At 39.9% G+C, this 16,522-nt stretch overlaps 1 pseudogene; it reads left to right on the forward strand.

Moving 5' to 3' along the window:
- Positions 1–14,829: 14,829 nt before the first annotated feature.
- On the forward strand, positions 14,830–16,269 carry LOC118832365 (annotated as a pseudogene).
- Positions 16,270–16,522: the final 253 nt, after the last annotated feature.

The following is a 16,522-nucleotide window of genomic DNA, read 5'->3' on the forward strand; positions in this document are numbered from 1 at the left end:
GTGCATACTTTGATCCAACAGTACCACTACTAAGTCTGTACTCCAGAGATAAAGGAAAAGAACGTATAGGTACAAAAATATTTATAGCAGCTCTTTTATGATGGCAAAGGATTAGAAACTGAAGGGAAGCTCTCGTGGCATATAATTGTGATGGAATACTATTGACTATAAGAAATAATGGGGGAGTGGTTTCAGAAAAAAGATGGTAACACTATATGAACAGATACAAAGTGAAGTGAGAAGAACCAGATCATTCTGCACAGTAACAACTTGGCTACTCCAATCAATATTATGATCCAAGACAATTCCAAAGGACTCATAATGAAAAAAATGCTATCCACCTGCAGAGAAAGAACTGATAAACTCTGAGTACAAATTGAAGTATAATTTCCTCACTCTTTTTATTTTTTGGTGATATTGCTATGGTGGAAATATGTTTTGTATGATTTAATATATATAATTGATATATTGGAGTGGGTAGTTGGGGCAGTGGTGGCAGAGAGGTCTGGAACTCAAAATTTTAAAAAAAATAGTGCTTAAAGTAAATAAATTAGAAAAAGATCACTTATGAGGGAACTAAGAGAAAATACATCGAATGAACTGGAAAAGGTGAGCCATCCTCTATTAGGACTAAAAAGACTGAATCCCCAGCCGTGTTGATGGAAAAAAATGCTAAGAGGGTAGTCGAGCCTACTTTGGACTTTGAATGATCAGTGTTCATTTTGAAACTGGGAGCTCTACTGGTATAAAGCCTTCCTGGCACACTCAGGCCCTCCTGGATTAATCTATTGCCTCCTTGCATACACAGGCTCCCGTCATTGGCATCTTCTACACTCTGCTCTTTGCCCACTTCCCAGACAAATACAGAGGGCAGAATTTTAGGGTAGGGCACAGCTTCCAATAATAATAGACACAACTGTGCTGAAATTATTGCCCACAGCTTTTAAGTCACTTTGCAGTTGTCAGTCCCGGTAAGGACCCTATTACCTAACTAGAGGTTAGAGGTGGGGATCAGGGTTATTGGAAAGGAGGAAAAAATGCAGGTTGGCTACATTTTTTTCTCTAAGTCCTGATGCAATCCTTCTATAACTAACCACTCTCCTTGAGGCCTGAGGCTAGAGAGAGGTGTTTTTTCACAGTGTCATTTTCAAGTTCACCAAGAGAAATTGGCCTGTAATCTCCCTGTGGCTATGGAGGAGAGTTCTTTGTGTGGCTATGTCTCTAAATCGGTGCCTTACCACAGAAGACAATGTGGTACCACATGAGGCTGGCCTTCAGGGAAACTGGGTGCTTTCACTAATGAAGCTATGTGATTGTTGCTGACTGACCTCACTTCTCTGGACCTTGATTTCCTTCTCTGTAAAATGAGGGTTGTTTTGGGGTTTTTTTAAAGTGTTTGTTTTTTAAGGATCCTGTAAGCTCAAGCCTTCTTTGATTCTGGAAAGAACGTGATCTGGAATACAGTAAGTAAATGAGATGGATAATTTGTGCTACTTTCTGAAATTCAAAGTTTCTCCAGGGACAGTAGCACACCCATATTCTACAAAATAAATATATGAACAATCATTGAATTATGGAGCGATAGCGAGGAGAAACCTTAAAAACCATGTAGTTTAACTTTCTCAGTTGATAGATACAGGAATTTGGTGGCCATGGTCACACAAGTAGTGCATGGTTGCCTTCTACTTTATCTTTTAAAGTTTACAGTTCTAAATCACACATGCCCAACAAAATTGGCTTTTGGTTCCCTTGCAGACCCTTGAAAATATACTTGCTGGAATCCTTATGTCTAGGAAAGGGTCTTCCAACTAATCTTGGAGATAGCTCTGTATTGGTGCAAGAGGGAGGAGAGAGAGAAAGACAGAGGCATAGATGGAGAGTGACAAAAGACAGAGACAGAGAGAATTTGATTAACTGGTATGTTACTTTCCTTGGAATCATTGACAGACAACATAGAGAGCAGATGGACTTTAAAGGGAGACATGCTGACAGATGCTACAAAGGAAGTCATTCTCTCTTGCTCCCCCTTCTTGAATGCCTAGAAAGCACTCCCTCTTTCCTTCTGCCTCTTAAAATCTCTGACTTCCTTCAAGGTTCAACTCATGCAACCTGTCTTGACTTTCACCTGAAATGACCTAGTATTTAACTGGTATCTATTTTGTATGAGAGTCAACATGATGTAGCAACAATGTTGCTAGCAGCTACCATGCCTATGTAAGACCAACAACAGCAGCACACAGGAAGGGCTGCCAACATAGGTTCTTTGATCTGCTCTTCTAAAGAAAGCAACTTTAAGGGGTCAACAATCTCAGTTTAATCAAACATACATATATCATTCACTTAGTTCAGGGGGGAAAGACCAACCATTTGACCTTCAGGGCAAATACAAACAGAAATTGCAAACATCAACAGACAGACCTTGTCTGATTCAAATCACAGTTCATAGTTACCAGAGAAGCACCAACATCTATCTGTCTGGGTTACAAAGCTGAGGGGAAGGGGGAAGGGCGGGTTTAACAGCTTGCCCAGAGTCTTGTCACCCACATTCTTTCAATGAGTGTACCGCCAAAACAAAATGCCAATCTCAAATCTTATATACCTGCCTCAGGGCCCTGAGGGCTTGAGGTTCACCATTTAGAGTGTGAGAAATCACTAACACCAAGAGTGTGGGAAAGCTCCAACCACCAGCACCACATCACATACAGTTTAATGACTCTCAATTGCCTTAGTGCTGAGAAACATTCCAAGACAAAAAGATCCCACTTTACCTGCCCCATTCAAGCAAAGAACAATGAAAAGTCCCATTTTGCTTGTCATTACATGTGACATAGTGAATAAAGATGTAGCCTCCCAATCTGGAAGTTCTGGGTTCAAGACCTGCTTCTAACACAGAATGTCAGCATGATTCCAGGCAAATCAGAGTCTCTCAGGGCCCCAGACAATACTTGAACGCCATAAGTAACAAAAACAAATACCACTCTGTATTAATGGAAAGAGTTTTCTTGTCAGGGGTTGCCTATACCAATGTAATCAAAAGTCTACTCCCCTTCAGAAATACTTTGTATATATTTATATGGGCATGGGTTACTTCCCTTACCAGAATATAAGCTCCCTGGGGCAAGAACCTGTCCATTTTTTGTCTCTGTGTTCCCAGAGACCAGCACAGTGCCTGACACATGCTACAGAGGTAATTAGCACTTGTTGGTTGATTGTTTGTTGTGCTTCTTTCTAATCAATTAGGAACAAATGAAATAGTGTCAAATAGCAAATAAATGCTATTTATTATTCCTAATTCAATCCAATTCAGTTCAATTCCACAAATATTATTTAAGTGACTACTGTGATTGAATATTTTGGTAAGTGTTTTGAATGCAAAGGTGAAAAAATGATACAGTTGCTGCCATCATGGAGCTTACAGCCTCATAGTGGAGCATAACACCTGGAAACAAATAAGGATAATACAGAGGCAAATGGGGTAAGTGTATAGGTTGGATCTAGATGAAATGATGTGAGTAATTCAAGGTCGGAGCGCTAACCTTATCCTGAGGGGTTGGCATTTTCTGCTGGGACAATCAAGGATGAAGTGGCATCTGAGCTGTCTCCCTTCTGACTCTAAATTGAAGAGAAGGAAGAATTTCAATAGACAGCAATTCAGAGGACATTCTTTCTAAGTATGGGAGTAAAAGCAGGGGTTTGAGGAACACAAATAACTTTAGAGATCTATGAGCCAGTAGGACAAGCTCAGGAAGAGGTCAGCAGTCCAGTTTGGCTGGAAGGTGTAGTATATTAAAGGAAGCAGTATGAAATAAGACTGCAAAGGTGGGATCAGAGATTTTTAGAGCTATAATAAACCTTTGAGATCATTTCCAACATGCTTATTTTACAAACAAGAAAATTGAGGCCTAGAAAGGTTAAATGAACTGCCTGGCTAAGTTTGAGAACAAATTCAATGATCAAACTCTCTCTACCATAGCTGCCTTCTGTAAGTTGGAGTCAAACTGTGGAAGTCTTTAAAAACTAGACTAATGCTTCTATTTGTACCTTTAAGCAATGGGGAACCAGTGATGGTTTCTGAGCAAAGGAATGATGTGACCATTCTAGTTTATAAGGAAGATTATTTTAGCAACTTTGTGAAGGATGGCTCTTGGAAGGGAGAGATTGGGGGGAATGAAAATCATTTAGAGGCCATGATAATAATCCAAGCAGGTGATGATGAGGGAGGGCCTCAGTTAACGTAACAACAGTGTGAAAGGAATGTAAGGGAAAAATGGAATATATTCTATAAAGGTAGGACTTGGTAACAGGATTTGGCAAGTGATTGGATTTGATGGATCAGAGTATGAGTCTGAATTTGAGCTTGAGTGACTCAAAAAAGAGAAATATCATCAACAGAAATGGGGAAATTGAGAGGAGAGACAGATTATTTTTGGAAGAAGATGAGTTCAGTTTTAAATACTTTGAGTGTGAGATGCTGGCAAGACATCCAGGTGGCGATGTCCAGTAGTTAGTTAGATTTGTGGGTAAAGGACTAAGAGAAGAGCTCCAGCTGGATATAGGGATTCAGGAGCCATCATCAGGTGGGTTAACTGAAGTCATGGAAGTAGGTGAGATCACCAAATGAAAAAGTATAGAAAAAGAAGGAAGGAAGGCTGAAGACAGATAATATAATAAACATAATGTAGTAGGGATAAATGTAAATATTGACACAGGTCCAAAAAATCAATTGTATAGGTATAAGAAATGGGGAAGATTTCTTGCAAAAAAGAACTTTCACTGAGGAGAGAGGGATAATGAAATGACTACTTAATATGAGCCAATAAGTAACCTGGCAAAGAAAAAACTAAGGTGATCCTAGGCTGCATTAACAAAAACTAAGTGTCCAAAGCAAGCAAAAGGATAATCTCCCTATCTCTTGACCTGGTATGATCCTATCCACAGTGTTATTACTCACATTTTAGGGAGGAGATTTACAAACTGTAGCAAGTCCAAAGAAGCGTGACTAGAATAGTAAAGGGACAAGCAGCAATAATATGGATGCGTATCCTGGAGGGGAGAGAACTTTGGGAAGAGACCATAGTGGATTCCATGTATGTAAATGGCCATTTTGTGGAAGAAGAGACACTTTGGCCCTAGAAGCCAGAATGAGGAGCAGTGGATGATATCCACAACGAAGGAGAAAAACTTAACTGAAATAGGGAAATAATTCTAAATAAGTAGATCTATCCATAAACAGAAAGGGCTACCTTAGAACAGAGCAAGATCCCCATCCATTAGACTGTAAGCTCCTTGAAGGTAGAGACTGTCTTTGGCCTCTTTTTGTATCCCTAGCATGTAGCACTTAATAAATTCTTACTGATTAATTGATTATTCAAGCAGAAATTGGATAACAATTTATGTGTGCAGTTGTAGGAAAGTTTCTTGCTCAAGTTAAACAGTATAATCCCTGAAGTTACTTCAGAAAATTAGCAAGTCTATGAAATTTAAATAAGTCCATCAAATGGACTGATGGACAAATATGTTCAGAGAGAGAGTATATGCTGGATTTGGCATTAGAAGACCAGAGTTCAAATCCTTCCTTTACCATTTACTACCCATAGGATCTTGAACATGTCATCTAACCTTTCAAGAACTCGGTTTACCCGCAAAAGGAACTTTTGAAGTCCCTTTCTAAAAATCTGTGGTTCTACGAACCATTCAAATTGGGTCAAATTAACAGGAGCTGCTATGGTGAGAAAAGAAACTCAGTCAGAGATTGCAGGAAAGTATTTCCATGCAGCATTAAGATCCAGTTGGTGAAAAAGTCTATTCCATGACTTCCTCCAGTAGGGCATAACCTATAAGGTCTCAAGGTTATAAAGACTATATCTTTTTTCAGTACTCTTTTTCCCAAGTGGGAAATTTCTGAAGATTGATAGCCTTAAGATACTAAAAGTAGAGGAGTCAGAAGACAACTACTACAAAAAAATCTTAAGAATTTTGGTGGGAGGATATATAGGAAAAGGTCAGGTCATGAATGAAAATCTACCCAAGAAATGGCCTTATGTCTGTTTATTATCCAGTAACTCTTAGAATATTCATGCTATAGGCATATTCCTAAGATTTTATGCATACACACACACACACACACACACACAGGCGCTCACACTGAATTGGCAATCTCGACATATTGCCTTATCATTAACTGTCCTTTACAATTTTCATATCACTAAGAGGTAATTCATTTTCAAGATAGAAAAGAAAAATAAATAGTATAAACTAGTAAAATAGAAATTTAAAAATAACTGGACTTGAGTAAGAATTTATTAAGTATTTGCTGTGTGCAAGGCATTATGCTAAGCACTGGGGATACAATGACAAAAAGAATCCCTGCCCTCAAGGAGCTGATATTCTACAGAAGGAGAAGGGGAGTACAATATTTACATAGTTTAAGTAAATACAAAATCATTTGAGAAATTATTGAAAACCACCGGCAACTGGAGGAGGGATCAGAAAATCTCCAGTAAATAAAAATAGGGATAAGTGATTTTATTGGTATAGGTGAGGGAAGTCACTCTACCAATGCAGGTCATTAATTGATCTGCAAATGACAGACTTAGAGAATTGCCTGAGAGGTTAAGTGACTTGCTTAGGGTCACATACTCAGAGGCAACATTTAAAACCAGGTCTTCCAGACATTTAGATTCTTCAACTACATCATGTTGTATCTTCATAAATGAAAATAATTTTCAAACATTTAAAAATTTGTAAAGGAAATAAGCAACCAAAAAGGCAGAGAAACTAAAGTGGGAGATAAGAGAAGTGAACGTCTAAAGAATTCTGTGATCCTGTAGAAAAAATGCTGAACTGGGAGTAAGTAGGCTTGGATTCTCAGGCAAAGGGCCAAGGTGTTATAGTGTGAAAAGCCCTGGATTTGGGGGTGGGGGATAACTGGGTTCAATCTCACCTCTAAGATTTGATAGATACAGGTCCTGGATTGTCATTAAACAATCCAAGCCACAGTTTGCTCAATTGTAAAAGGGTTATAATATTTGCACCACCCCAAAGGGTTGCTGTGAGAGTCAAATAAAATATGATGATTTAGAAAATTTACAAAGCTACATATTGTCATCTGCTGTCATTTTATTTCTGGCTCTGCCACTTACTAGCTGTAGAATCTTGACCAACTCACTTCACTTGTTTGGGCACTCCCTTTCTTCTTTAAGTTGAGAGGTTCAGACTTGACATCTCTCAACTGATTATTTCATGTCTAATGCTGAACAATATTAAATTAGAATTGTACACAAGATAAGTGATGGATTTTTTTTTAAAAAAAATAGCTGACTTCTCTGTGCTATGATGCAAATCCTTAGATCCCATATTGTCAGGCAAAATGAATTCATTTCTTCCTGTAGTACTGTAAACAGCCCAAAGAAATTTTCTGGGAGCAATTCAACAAAAACAAACAAACAAACAAAACTCATTTGCCTCTTGTAATCCTTCTCTTCCCTTGCTTACTCACAACTGAATTAAATTGAATTAGGAAAGACACAGCATACACACAAATAGCCATAAAACAAGGTAGCTTGTGATGTGTCATGGAGAAAGGAATGGATTTTGTACTCAGTAAACAAGACGATGGAGGAAGAAATCCCTCTCAGTTCAGGTGATCAAAGAAGGCTTTGTGTAAGAGGTCAGATTTCAGCAGGGTCCTGAAGGATAAGTACAATACCAGGTTTAGATAATATGGGGGAAAAATATTCCAGGTGGAAAGTAGAATGAGGAAAGTGTAAGTCATGTATGAGTATGGGAAAACAGTCTAGTTTTTCCAAGTCGTGAGTGTAGGGGTATAGTGGAAGGTTTTGATAGAAAGCAAGGACTCAATAAATATTTGATGTCCCCTTTGATTTTGTCAAAGTGCCATCCGTCTTTCCCTTTTCCCCCACACAAGTCCCGTAGTTAGAAACCTTTGTCATATCATTTAGCAATTAATTGAGAGGGCTTTGCCCCTCAATAGAATCAAATGGAGAATGAGAGAAAAGATTATATATTTTTTAATTTTATCATTGTTATTTAATATTTTAGTTTTCAACACTGATTTCCACAAGATTTTGAGTTACAAAATTTCTCCCCATTTCTACCCTCCCCCCATTCCAAGGTGGCATATATTCTGACTGCCTCATTCCCCAGTCAACCCTCCCTTCAATCACCCCACTTCCCCCCCCCATCCCCTTTCCCCTTACTTTCTTGTAGGGCAGGATAGATTTCTATGCCCCATTCCCTATATATCTTGTTTCCCAGCTGCATTCAAAAACAATTTTTTTTTTGAGCATCTGCTTTTAAAACTTTGAGTTCCAAATTCTCTCCCCTCTTTCCTTCCCACTCACCCTCCCTATGAGGGCAAGCAATTCAACATAGGTCACACATGTATCATTATGTAAAACACTTCCACAATACTCATGTTGTGAAAGGCTAACTATATTTCCTTCCATCCTATCCAGTCTCCCTTTATTTAGTTTTCTCCCTTGACGCTGTCCCTTTTCAAAAGCATTTGCTTTTGATTACCTCCTTGCCCTATCTGCCCTCCCTTCTATCATCCCCCCTTTTTTATCTCCTTCCCCTTACTTTCCTGTGGAGTAAGATACTCAATTGAGTGTGTATGGTATTCCCTCCTCAGGTCAATTCTGATGAGAGCAAGATTCACTCATTCCCCCTCACCTGCCCCCTCTTCCCTTCCAACAGAACTGCTTTTTCCTGCCACTTTTATGTGAGATAATTTATTCCATTCTATCTCTCCCTTTCTCCATTTTTCAACATATTCCTCTCTCACCTATTAATCTGATATTTTTAAGATATCATCCCTTCATATTCAACTCACCCTGTGCCCTCTGTCTATATATATGTATATATATATATATATATATATATATATATATATATATATATGTGTGTGTGTGTGTGTGTGTGTGTGTGTATGTATGTATGTATTATATATTATATATATATATATGTGTGTGTGTGTGTGTGTGTGTGTATGTATGTATGTATTATATATTATATATATATATATATATGTATGTGTGTATAGCCCCTTCAGCCACCCTAATACTGAGGTCTCATGAATCATACACATCATCTTTCCATGTAGGAATGTAAACAAAACAGTTCAACTTTAGTAAGTCCCTTGTGATTTCTCTTTCTTGTTCACCTTTTCATGCTTCTCTTGATTCTTGTACTTGAAAGTCAAATTTTCTATTCAGCTCTGGTCTTTTCACTGAGAAAGCTTGAAAGTCCATATTTTGCCTTGGAGCATGATACTCAGTTTTGCTGGGTAGGTGACTCTTGGTTTTAATCCTAGCTCCATTGACCTCCAGAATATCGTATTCCAAGCCCTTCGATCCCTTAATGTAGAAGCTGCTAGATCTTGTATTATCCTGATTGTGTTTTCACAATATTCAAATTGTTTCTTTCTCGCTGCTTGCAGTATTTTCTCCTTGACCTGGAAACTCTGGAATTTGGCGACAATATTCCTAGGAGTTTTCTTTTGGGGATCTTTTTCAAGAGGTGATCAATGGATTCTTTCAATTTCTATTTTACCCTCTGGTTCTAGAATATCAAGGCAGTTTTCCTTGATAATTTCTTGAAAGATGATGTCTAGGCTCTTTTTTTGATCATGGCTTTCAGGTAGTCCAATAGTTTTTAAATTATCTCTCCTGGATCTATTTTCCAGGTCAGTGGTTTTTCCAATGAGATATTTCCTATTGTCTTCCATTTTTTCATTCCTTTGGTCCTGTTTTATAATATCTTGATTTCTCATAAAGTCACTAGCTTCCACTTGCTCCAATCTAATTTTTAAGGTAATATTTTCTTCAGTGGTCTTTTGGACCTCCTTTTCCATTTGACTAAAGAATACCTCTCAAGGTATTCTTCTCCTCATTGGCTTTTTTGAGCTCTTTTGCCATTTGCATTAGTCTATTCTTTAAGGTATTATTTTCTTCAGTATTTTTTTGGGTCTCTAAGTTGTTGACTTGTTTTTCATGGTTTTCTTGCATCACTCTCAGTTCTCATCCCAATTTTTCCTCTACTTCTCTAACTTGCTTTTCCAAATCCTTTCTGAGCTCTTCCATGGCCTGAGACCAATTCATATTGTTCTTGGAGGCTTTTGATATAGGCTCTTTGACTTTGTTGACTTCTTCTGGCTGTATGTTTTGGTCTTCTTTGTCACCAAAAAAGGTATCTAGAGTTTGAGTTTGAGTCTGAGTTTGAGTCTGAGTTCATTTTCTCTGCCTGTTCATGTTCCCAGTCAACTACTTGACCCTTGAGCTTTTTGTCAGCATATGACTGCTTGTAGAGTAGTGAATACTTTGTCCCAAGCTTTAGGGTCCAAGTGCTGCTGTTTTCAGAGCTACTTCTACTCCACCGTCACTGCAGGCTCCATCACAGCAGTGCTTTTCCTCCCCCAAGAACCACCAACCAGGACCACAATCTATATCCAAGCAGGGCACAACAAGAGAACTTGCCTCTGTGCCCACAAAGCGCTCCTTGCACTCCCGCTCTGATCCACTGCTAGATTCCTCCCACTGTGTGAGCCAGGGACTTGGGAAGCAGCTGAACCTGGAGCTCTGGAAGCAGCCACAGGAGCTTCCTGCTGTTGCCACCACCACAGCTGTACCATCTCTGCCACCCCCAGGGATGGGGCCTGACCGCTCTCAACTCTATCCCGCAGTTTTCCACTAACCTGCTCTTTGGCCTTTGTGGGTTGAGAAGTTTGGTAACTGCCACAGCTCAATGATTCATGGCCCTAAGGCCTGTTCTGGCTGGCTGACTTCGGGTCTGGTCTGTCCTGGTGCAGCCCACCGCTGGGCTGCGCTCCTTTCCCAGCACCGTATGATAAACCCTTCCCAGCGATCATCCAGGCTCTTCTGGGCTGGAGACCTGTGTCCCTCTGCTATTTCATGGGTTCTGCAGGTCTAGAATTTTTTCAGAGCCATTTTGGAGGGATTTGGGGGACAGCTTAAGCAAGTGCCTGCTTTCCAGCCACCATCTTGGCTCTACCCTGAGAGAAATGATTATTAATAACTTTAATAATCTTAGGGAGATCCAGAGCTCTCCCCTTCTTCCAAAGTCCTGATTTTAAAAGTTCACTCTCTTGAAGGACATTGCTGATAATGAGATTGGACTAACTTTCTTATTTAATACCCCATCCAAAAGAAGCTATTGTGGTCTGCCCAAAGTTGTTGGTGGTCTAGTATAGAAATAGTTTTGCTGTCAAAGGGTGAAATGATGTCACTTTCAGCCCTTTATTTTAAGAGAGCTCAACTTTCATTGTGTTATCCAATCAGTTGATTGCCACTCTTCAGGAACACCTACTCTTTGAATGGTACATGAACTATGAGTCTGCTGCTATGATTGGCTTTGGCCAAATGACTATCCTTTTATTAATAACTGGCTGACCTTATTAATAAAATGATTACACTACCAAGAAAATAAATAAATGAATATTAGATGATTGGTGAGTTATGGGGAGAGTCTAGATGGCTTTGACAAACAGAATAAGGAATTAGGACTTTATTAGTAAGGTAATGGGAAACCACTGAAGGTTTGTAGCAGACAAATGAATTAAAACTTGCTATGGGAAGATTTCTCTAGTGATGATCCTCACAATAAATTGGTTCAGGGGAGAAAATTGAGGAAAGACCAGTTATGAGGCTATGCCAACAATCCAGATAGAGATTAAGAGGTTATAGCAGTGGGGAAGGAAACTTGGGGACAGATGATAGAGATATTTCAAACAAAGAATCCACTGAATTTGATAACTGATTACATTCTGTAAGCGAGGAAGAAGATAAAGTCTAAGATGAAGCTGAGAGTTTGAACCTAAGTGACAGGGAAGTCATGGTGCCACCAAACGTAATAAAGAAGCCAGGAGGAGAATTTAGGTTTTGTAGCAAGTGTTTAGGGGGAGATGATGAGTTCAATTTTCATGTTGAATTTAAGGGAAAAGAAAGAAATGTTCCAGAGGTAATTGGAAATACAGGACTGAAACTCAGAAGATGTCACAACCGGAGAGATTTGGGAGTCATCTGCATAGAAGTGAAAGGAGATCAGAAGTTTAAGAGTATCTCACAGTTAGGGGCTTAGGAAGGAAGAAGAAAACCCATCAAAGAAGAGTATATTTTATAGAAATCCAAGAAAACAGGGAGTTTCAAGAAGGAAGCAGTATACAGAATTCTAGGAGAATAAACACTTAAAAAGAGTCATTGGATTTGAACTGGAAAGCAATGAGGATGGAGGAGGGAAAGGATGAGCTAGAGAACACATGTATGACTGGAGAGCACAAGAGGGCTGGTGAGAAGATGACAAGGGGATTCTCACTGATATCATTTATGAGCATGCTACTCTAAAGGGAGTGCAGCAGTGTATATCCCGACATAAAATCAGTCTTCCTAATATATGATCCTCTGTGTATATTTGATAACTTCTTTAGGAATTAAAAAGAAATCCTAACTTTTTGAGGGCAACTTGTTCTGCATCCAATCTAATCATTCCAAAAAGTATCAACAGGAATTAATGAAATTCCTATTATGTGCAACACACTGTATAGTAGGTACTAAATATACAAATATAAAGCCAAACCAAATGAATTCTTGACTTCAAAAAGCTTACATTCTACTGGGGTAGGGCTACAATATGTAAACAGGTATACATGCACATGCATATCCATATATTATATATGTTGATTTGTGGCTAGAGAGAGCACTACCAACTAAAGACACCAGGAAAGGCTTCCCACAAAGATAGCACATGAGCTAAGCCTTGGAGGAGGCTAACTTTGGGATTCTTCTGCTAATTTCCTGGAAGTCCAGACAATTAGTTTCTCTGGATCTCCATTTTTTTTTCAAAAAATAAAACAGCAGGAAAACATACACATACAATGACACTTTCTAACAGATCTAACATCATCAAAGGGATGAAGGGGGCATGTACATAGGGAATATGTACGACTAGAGAACACACAGGTACAGCATACATCTATATGAATCTAAATTAAAACTAAGATGAGCAAAGGAAGGGAGGTCATTGTACTCCATGTCCCTGGGTTACATTTTTTCAATAGTACATACAAAACAAACAAATGAAGGAACTGGCTTTTTTTTTTGCTCTGTTTTCACCAACAAGAAACATCACTGGCTCCCTAAATCCTCTCCTTAGGAAAGAATTTATAATCTGGGAAAATTACACGGATTATACTTGAATATCTTTGAATATGTATCAGTAAGTAACATGAATGATCATATAACATATGATCATTCCAACTACTCACAACCATGCAAATTATGTGACTAACCCATGGCATTCTCTCTGGAACTGCATACAGTTAGCTTTACTAGAGGCAACAAACATAAAATATAGCACATAATAGTGTACATAACAACAGGGCATATAATAGACTAAGGACACAAGTGTTATGTAATGAATACTAAGCATGTATAGTATATGTCTGTCTTAGGCTTCTGCATGTGACCAATGTATGTGTTTACTATGTGAATTCATGCCCCCTTACATGTGCATGCCCCGCTTCAAAACATCACTAAGCAAGCAGCTAGATGGCACCATGGGTTGAGTTCTAGGCCTGGAGTCAGGAAGACCTGAGTTCAAATCCAATCTCAAGTACTTACTGGCTCCTTGGGCAGGTCATTTAACCAGTGTTTGCATATAATAATAGCACCTACTTCCCAGCATTGCTATAAGGATCAAATGAGATATTTGTAAAGTGTTTAGCATAGTGCCTGGCACATAGTGCTATATAAATATTAGCTATTATATTTAACAAGGGCAGCTAGGTGGTACAATGGATAGTGTACTGGGCCTGGAATTAGGAAGACTCATCTTCCTGAGTTCAAATCTGGCCTCAGACACTTACTAACTTTGTGTCCCTGGGCAAGTCACTTAACCCTATTTGCCTCAATTTCTTCATCTATAAAATGACCTGAAGAAAAAAATGGCAAACTACTCCATTATCTCTACCAAGAAAACCCCAAATAGGCTCATAAAGAGTCATACATGACAGAAATGACTGAACAACAATATATAACAAAAAAGCATATTACATAGCAAAGCATAGGTGATTTGCCCAGTCATACAGGTAATGAACATTGGAGATAAGATCAGAACCTAGGTCCTCCGACTCCAGAGAAAGGACTCTTTCCATAGTATCATATTGGTTGCAACAGGTCACCATTTTCTGCATTTCCCCTAAATTTTAGGGCCTAATCTTGGTCACTGACCAAATCAACCTGGCACTTTGACAGTGACCTCCAGAACTCATAGATGGCATAGAACAACTGCCAGCATCTACAAATCTAGTAGCAAGCCAAGAATCTAGCCTTCTAGAAAGAGGAAGGGGAATTCCTAAGTCAGAGAGCTGCCTCTCTGGCTACCCCACATGTAAGACTTCAATGATCTGCCATCTAAAGAGAAAAGAGGTAATTCCTAGAGAGCACCAGCCTTTGGGAGAAGAGTGAGTCTCAGAATCCCACCTTCCAGTAAGAGTAGGAGGAATTCTTGGACATTGCCATCTTAAGGAGAGATTTTTACACTTGATTTTAGCAAGGATATGACATTGGGGAGGGGGAACCTGGAAATTCTCATATACCATCACCATGATTTATTTGGATAGTGCAGGTGCAATGAAGCTCAAGTTCTCTTCCTTCCTTAGGGAAATGCAAGTACTTAAAGAAGGACTATAGGGTAGGTGCTGTCCCCTGTGTGCAGAGCAGTCCCTAGCTCATGCAGCCAGAGCTCCAGTCAAAGCCACAGTTGCAGCTGCCCTGTGATCTCCTCACCACCAACATGTCTCTTTCCAGCAAACTGACTTTGAAAAAGGTGGACCTGAAAGAGAAAAAAGTTTTCATGAGGGTGGATTATAATGTTTCCATGGAGACCAAAGAGATAACCAACAACCAGAGAATCAAGGCTGCTCTTCCTAACATCAATTACTGCTTGAATGATGGAGCCAAGTCTATTGTTCTGGTGAGCCACTCAGGCCTACCTGATGATATCCCCATGCCTGACAAATATTCCTTGGAGCCTGTGGCTGCAGAGCTCAAATCCTTGGTGGGCAAAGATGTTCTATTCCTGAAGGACTGTTTGGGTCCAGAAGTGGAGAAAGCCTGTGCTAACCCACCTAACTGTTCTATCATTTTGCTGGAGAATCTTTGCTTCCATGTAGAAGAAGAAAGAAAAGGCAAAGATGCTTCTGGAAACAAGATCAAAGCTGAGCCGGCCAAAGTAGAAGCTTTCCAAATATCTCTCTCCAAGCTGAGGGATATCTAGGTCAATGATGCTTTTGGTACTGCTCACTGTGCCCACAGTTTCATGGTGAGAGTAAATCTGCCCCAGAAGGCATGTGGTTTCCTCATGAAAAAGAAGCTGACTTATTTTTCCAAGGCCCTGGCAAGCCCAGAGAGGCCCTTCCTGGCCATCTTGGGCAGAGCTAACGTTGCCAACAAAATCCAGTTGATTAACAATATGCTAGACAAAATTGATGAGATTATCATTGGTGGTGGGATGGGTTTCACCTTCCTCAACTGCTCAACATCATGGACATCAGAACTTCTCTTTTTGATGAAGAGGGGGTCAAGATTGTCAAAGACCTGATGGCCAAAGCTAAGAAGAATGATGTCAAGATCACTTTGCCTGTTGACTTCATCACAGCGGATAAGTTTGAGATGAGAATGTCAAGACTGGCCAAGCCACAATGGCTTCTGGCATCCCTGCTGAATGGATGGTTTTGGACTGTAGCCCTGAGAGCAGCAAGAAGTATGTGGAAACTGTGACCCAGGCCAAACAGATTGTGGGGAACGAACCTGTTAAGAGTATGTGAGTGAGAGTCCTTTTCTCAGGGAACCAAAGAGCTAATGAACAATGTGGTGGAGGCCACCAAAAGGGTCTGCATGCCAGTGGTGGGATTCAGCTGGTTCATACTGGCTTACAAGAACCAGTATCTAATTTTAGGTTGAGTTCAGCAAACGGGTTGTTAGCGTGGGTGGAGCCTGTGCCCACCGCCACAACAGCAGCACCTTGGCTCGGTTTCGTGGAGAACTGGTTGTTAATTTATTTGAATCCCACCACCGGCTGCATCACTATCATAAGTGGTAAGGATACTGCCACTTGCTGTGCCAAATGGAACACTAAGAACAAAGTCAGCCATGTGAGCACTGGGGTGGTGCCGGTCTAGAGTTGCTGGAGGGCAAAGTCCTCCCTAGGGTGGCCACCCTGAGCAATGTCTAATGGATGCCACTTTCCGGACTGCTGGTGCCCGTGCACAACCCTTCCAACGTGACACTGCAGTGTTCCTGTTGTTTCCTTGGCATTAGGCAAGTTTCACCCTCAAGACTCAACCAGTGACCAGAAGGTGGGGCAATGAGAGCCCCAGAAGCAGCGCAACTCAACTTTGTGTTTCCCGGGTGTGCCTGTTGTCACATCTCATTTAAACTTATTTAGTGTGTCTAAACCATTGTTGTGATCTGTAGAATATATACAG

This window comes from Trichosurus vulpecula, chromosome 9 (genome assembly GCF_011100635.1).
Source record: "Trichosurus vulpecula isolate mTriVul1 chromosome 9, mTriVul1.pri, whole genome shotgun sequence".
Lineage (NCBI taxonomy): Eukaryota > Metazoa > Chordata > Mammalia > Diprotodontia > Phalangeridae > Trichosurus > Trichosurus vulpecula.